The sequence below is a fragment of the Budorcas taxicolor genome, chromosome 15 (genome assembly GCF_023091745.1).
Source record: "Budorcas taxicolor isolate Tak-1 chromosome 15, Takin1.1, whole genome shotgun sequence".
Taxonomy (NCBI): domain Eukaryota; kingdom Metazoa; phylum Chordata; class Mammalia; order Artiodactyla; family Bovidae; genus Budorcas; species Budorcas taxicolor.
Window position 1 is genome coordinate 63,823,494 of NC_068924.1, and position 6,596 is coordinate 63,830,089.

Below are 6,596 nucleotides of genomic sequence, written 5' to 3' on the forward strand. Positions count from 1 at the left end.
TCGCTCAGTCATGTCTGACTCTTTGTGACCCCATGGACTGTAGCTCACCAGGTTCCTCTGTCCATGGAGTTCTCCAGGCAAGAATACTGGAGTGAGTAGCCATTCTCTTCTCCAGGGTATCTTCCTGACGCAGGAATAGAACCCAGGTCTCCCTCATTGCAGGCAGATTCTTTACCATCTGAGACACTAGGGAACCCCCCATCTGCAAAAAGACATGGCTAAATTTCAAATATTTGCCCCCGAGGTCCTTTCTAACTTTACAGTTTGAAATGATTTCTGTCCTCCTCACTAAGAGGTGAGGAAAGTTTGGGATCAGGAGAGTAAGCAACTGGAAAAGAGAAGCTGGGTTCCAGTTGAACTTTTCACTCAGATGAAGGCAGTTTGGAAATTCCTTGGCCCCTCCTTCTGTGAGCAATACATTACACAGGCCTGGAAAACATCTGAGAAGTGACAGAAGCCGTTGGAGAATTCCAGGAGAGTCAGCTCATGCAACAAAAGGAGTGAACCGTAGATGACAGCAGTTCTATATTTGTCTTTTTTCCTTCACTAGTGGCCTCCAGATTTTTCCAGACAGTATTTGGAAGGCTGAAATCTGATCACCCCAAATCACAGACAAAAATAGATGTTGGGGTTTTGCATATTCATTCTGACCCAATCAAGGGTGACAGGGGAAATGCAATAATGTTTCATTTGTCTGCTTATGGAATTCAGAAGAATTTAAAGTCACTGCTCTTATTTTTTAAATTTTATCTATTTATTTATTTTGGCTGCACTGGGCCTTCGTTGCTGTGCACGGGCTTTCTCTGGTTGTGGCGTGAGTGCTTCTCTTTGCAACGGCCTCTCTTGTCGTGGAGCATGGGCTCTAGGGCGCATGCGCTTCAGTAGTTGTGCTGCATGGGTTTAGTCACCCCCAGGCATGTGGAATCTCCTGGACCAAGGATTGAACCTGTGTCCCCTGCACTTAACCACTGGGCCACCAGGGAAGTCCTAAAATCACTGCTTTTAAATGTTTGAGGGTAAGAACAGTATTTATATTGGATGGCTTTTGTTCTCTTTAGACTGTTCTTGAACAGGCCGTGAAGGTCAACTGCTGCTGCTGCTGCTGCTAAGTTGCTTCAGTCGTGTCCGACTCTGTGAGACCCCATAGACGGCAGCCCACCAGGCTCCCCTGTTCCAGGGATTCTCCAGGCAAGAGGACTGGAGTGGGTTGCCATTTCCCTCTCCAATGCATGAAAGTGAAAAGTGAAAGTGAAGTTGCTCAGTCATGTCCAACTCTTTGCGACCCCATGGACTGCAGCCTACCAGGCTCCTCCATCCATGGGATTTTCCTGGCAAGAGTACTGGAGTGGGGTGCCATTGCCTTCTCCAGGAGGTCAACCAGCACTCCTGAATTTCAGCCTCTGCGGCTGTTTTTCTTACCATGACATGGGAATTAAAGATGGCCTCTCACTGCCTCAGTAAGAAGAAGAATGAACGGAACTTTAAAAATTACCAGGAAGGAAATTGTTATTTGCTGGGGACTCCACAGTCTTTTACTCTGGCGGGGCCCACATCAACTGTGTGGGCATCTCCACCCATGCCTTCCTGTCTGGGCTGAGCGGTGACGAGCAGGGAGAGCACCTCATGAATGCTTCCTTGGAGGTGCCTAAACCTCCGTTACCTGTGGTTCTTTGAAGTACCGAGTCCTGGCTTCCTGTTTGTGTCACCGTGCCTGGAAGGAGAGATGCCCAGAAGGTTCAGGGCCGTAGGTGGTATCCGCAGAGCCTTTTACGGCTCTACAATCTTCCACTGTGGGGGTACAGAGTGCAGCTAATTTGGCTATTAGTGGTTCTTGGGGTAGGTAGAGATATTTCTTGTGACTTCCTGCAGCTTCTTCCTTCAAACCACTGTTTGCATCATAGCATGCAACCTGCTAATGTCGGGTGGAGTTGCTGGGTGTAGCACATCATTGCTTAAAGAAGAGGTCAAAGGCTGAGCAGGCCGTCTCTGGCTACCGTCAGAGCTGTACTCTCTGACCGCACGTATCATGTGAGCCTGACGAAAGAAGGCTTCAGCTTTAAATTTAAATTCCCCTTTTAAAATGCTTGTTTTGGACTTCACCAGCGGTCCAGAGGTTAAGACTCCGTGCTTCCACTTTAGGGAGCATAGGTTCAATCTCTGGTCAGGGAAGTGCCACATGCCACGCAGTGCAGCCACACACACACACGCACACACACACCATATAAAAGGGACTTCCCTGGTGGTCCAGCGGTCAAGACTCTGCCTTCCACTGCAGGGAATGTAGGTCCCATCCCTGGCTGAGGAATTAAGATTCCACATGTAGCCAAAAACTGAAAAAATACTCTGGTTTTGTCTGTCTCAGTGCTCCTGCCAGTGAGATGGACTCCATTAAACAGCCAGCAGTGGATGAATCACCAAGGGTTCCAACAGTGGTTCACAAGTGAGTGCTTTGAAGGAGCCACGGACAAATAAATGGAAGATTTGAAGAGGAACTTTTCAGTCATGCATGCACGCATACACAGAGATACATAGACACACAGAGACACACAAAAACACACATTTTTTATTTATTATCTCTAGAAGCACATGTGTCAAAGCCTCCCTAGGTTGTATGCCCAGGAAACATACAGAAACATTCATAGCAGCATTATTTAACCTCAAATAAACAACTGGAAATGAGGCAAATATACATTGGCAGGAAAGTGAGTAACCAAAATATGGCACATTTCACATACTATGTAATTATACAGACGTGAAAATGAACCACAGCTACTTGTAACAGCATGAAGAAACTGAGAAACACGTTAAGAAGAAAAGAGACATATTGGAAAGGACTACATGCAATGTAATACCCTTTTCATAAAGCTCAGAAATAAGCAGAGCTTGTGGAGTCGTGCATATGTGTGAGACTAAAAAAAAAAAACAACCTATTTTTAAAAGTGGAGGAATGATAAACAAAATTTCCAGAAGCAGTTTCCCCCGGGGAGTAAAGCAGCTGAATGGAATAAGGAAGGAGTACAAAGGTCAAGCGAAATGCTTGGGGATGCTTTAGTTCCTGCACTGGCTTAGCGAGTCATAGGATTCTATATCATGCCGCATTGTAACTTAGATATAGATTACATGTATCCTTTTGTATGCATGAGACATTATGCTAATCAGATTAAAAACCAAAATTACCTGTAGTCATGATGACATACCCAGGTGACAGAATTCAAATTTCAGAGTTCTAAAGTTTAGAAAGCGTCTACTTCAAACCCCTAATTTTACATATGTCAAGATGACTTCCAAATTGCTAAGGGAAGGACCACATTTGCACAACACTTCAGTGACTGTGCGAAAGTCAGAACTCCTGCCTGCTGGTTCCTAGCCTATAATCCTTCTTTCCATTCCCAGCCCCCAAATTATTCTTCTTTTTATTTTTCTTCTTCTGCTTCTCCTTCTTTCAATAAGGGAAAGCAGCATAATAAGCGGCCTTACAACCACTGTGGGTGGATTAAACACCTCTGTTCCAGAAGAAAGGGCAAGAAATTAAAACATGGGGATTATACTCCCTGAACAAGCAAAGTCATGTTTCTTATGAAGGACTGGTTGATAATGATCAAATGGCATCCATACTAAAGTGTTAAGCTTAACTTAACTCCAATCGGTGGCTCTGTGCTACTTTAAAACAAAATGGCAGCCCAGAAATTTACTGATGACCATATTTTCTGTAAATAAGATTTTAATAACATTTGAATATGGATGTGATGTACACTTGACTCCAAGAGAATAAAGAAAGGTGTCTTCAAAGGAAGTGTCCATTTTCATCAACAATTTAAATAAATTACTAGCATTGGTGAAAAGAATTATGATGTGTCACATTTAGGTACTTATTTTAAAATCAAATATTTGCCTCCTTCAGTTCAGTTCAGTTCAGTTCAGTCACTCAGTCATGTTCGACTCCTTGCAACCCCATGAATTGCAGCACGCCAGACCTCCCTGTCCATCATCAACTCCCGGAGTTCACTCAGACTCAAGTCCATCGAGTCAGTGGTGCCATCCAGCCGTCTTATCCTCTGTCGCCCCCTTCTCCTCCTGCCCCCAATTCCTCCCAGCATCAGTCTTTTCCAATGAGTCAACTCTTCGCATGAGGTGGCCAAAGTACTGGAGTTTCAGCTTTAGCATCATTCCTTCCAAAGAAATCCCAGGGCTGATCTCCTTCAGAATGGACTGGTTGGCTCTCCTTGCAGTCCAAGGGACTCTCAAGAGTCTTCTCCAACACCACAGTTCTAAACCATCAATTCTTTGGCACTCAGCTTTCTTCACAGTCCAACTCTCATATCCATACATGACCACTGAAAAAACCATAGCCTTGACTAGCTGGACTTTTGTTGGTAAAGTAATGTCTCTGCTTCTCAACATGCTATCTAGGTTGGTCATAACTTTTCTTCCAAGGAGTAAGCGTTTTTTAATTTCATGGCTACAGTCACCATCTGCAGTGATTTTGGAGCCAAAAAAAAAAGTCTGACACTGTTTCCACTGTTTCCCCATCTATTTCCCATGAAGTGATGGGACCAGATGCCATGATCTTAGTTTTCTGAATGTTGAGCTTTAAGCCAACTTTTTCACTCTCCACTTTCATCAAGAGGCTTTTTAGTTCCTCTTCACTTTCTGCCATAAGGGTGGTGTCATCTGCATATCTGAGGTTATTGATATTTGCCTCCTTATCCTCCCCCAAAAGAATGAGAGACAACAATTCAACTAATCCAAACTCTCCTATTAAATCTGTGGGTGCCCTGAAGTATGAAAAGAAAACATGTGTTTTTCTCGATGGGGCTCCATTCCTGTATGTCTACCTTTCACTGGATGAGAATCTCATTCTGCTGAATGTGACCCTACTCCTGAAGACCATGCATTTTATTTCTGCAATGTAACGTTAAATGCTTATCACTTACTTCCATAGCATTGGTTTTTCCAATACTAGAGAAAAACTTACTGTGTTGGATTTATTGAAAGACTACATCTTTGCATACTATCCTTTATGGATAATTTAAGGGTTTTTTTTTTTTTTTAATGGCCTAATAGCCATTAGAGCTGTTCATCAGCTCTTTCCAGTTTTATTCCTGGACACCAGGTCAGGTTGCACTTTCGTTTCCTTGAAGTTAGGTAGAGACATGTGACTTGTTCTGGCCATTGATAAATGAGCAGAAATGAGGCATACAGCATTTGGAAGGGTGCTTTAGGAGTCAGTGTAAGATCTGCCCTGTTCCTTTTTTCTTGCATTTGGTAAGGGCAGAAGCACAAGGAGGAAGTCTCTCTCAGACTCCCTCAGTGAGGATGGTGTGGACCAAAGTCCCCCAGACAGTGATGGACATGTCATATGAATAAGAAATCAACCTTGGTTGCTTTAAGCTGCTGAGATGTGGGCGATAACCCATACTGGCTGATTCACAAGGATTTTTGTCCAACTCATAACTTTATAGCATAAGATGTAACTCCACTGTATATTTAGGCTTCCTAGAAAATATTCATTTAAACATTGTAGGTTTCAAGTCGCAAATTTCTCCAAAAGGAACACTGGAGACACTTACTATGTAATGAACACTAGCTTAAAATTGGAATTGAAGGAGAGTCAACAGCCAAGAGAAATTGGAATCCACATTTATTAATGAGAGATATATACATAAAAGTTAAAACATTTAGTGAAATATTGGATTTAAAGATTATTTCCAGTGTATAAAGAATATCCAGTTATTTTACACATGTAATGTTACAGTAATCAGTCCACATTGTAAGAAAGCTAAAGGTAAAAGCAAAATGCTTCAAATACCCAAAATGTGCTTTGCCAAACAAGGCATTTCCTAGTACTATATGTAAGAAACAACCCCAAAATTAGTTGAAATTTTTTATCTTTTTTTCATTCATTAAATCCGATGCGCTGTAGATGCTCTACGTTACATGACTTTAGATCAATGGGGATTGTGAACGTGAGGGAAACAATTACTCTTATCTTTCATTCTGGACACACACAAGAATCTTCAAAGGGAATTCTACCTAAAGGCTAGATTTCTTTCAGTAAGGTTTCCATCCTGAATATGACACAAGTTGAAGAAGCCACATTTTCAAGAAAAAAAAAATGTGCCTGCCCACAGTTACATCCTTTCACTCCAATCACTGGAGTAGACACTGAAAATTAACATGCTTTGTGCCCTCAGAGGATCTCCTAAGCTTCACATTTCTTGTGAAAAGAGAGGAACATTCAGTGTTCCCAGCTGCACATGGTCATTTTTCTCTGTCCTTAAAGAAGGAAAAGAGGGTTACAGGAGCTACAGACCTCAGAGCATTCAACTCAGTGATAATTAGACAGAATGTGTGTTTGGGAGGCAAGTATATAATTGCATTAGTTAACCTTCTCTTCAAACTGTTGAAACTCACACACAAAGCCTAGGAGCTAGAAGCCCTGCTCCCTTCACATATGCGGGATCTGTGCTTCACTGGTTGTTTTTTTTGCAATCTCCCCAAGAGTATACTGACCATTCTTGTGCTTCTCACGCTCTATCTTTCTAGAGACAGCTGTGCAATTTACTACCAGAAGTGTGCTTTTGTGGGATTTCACC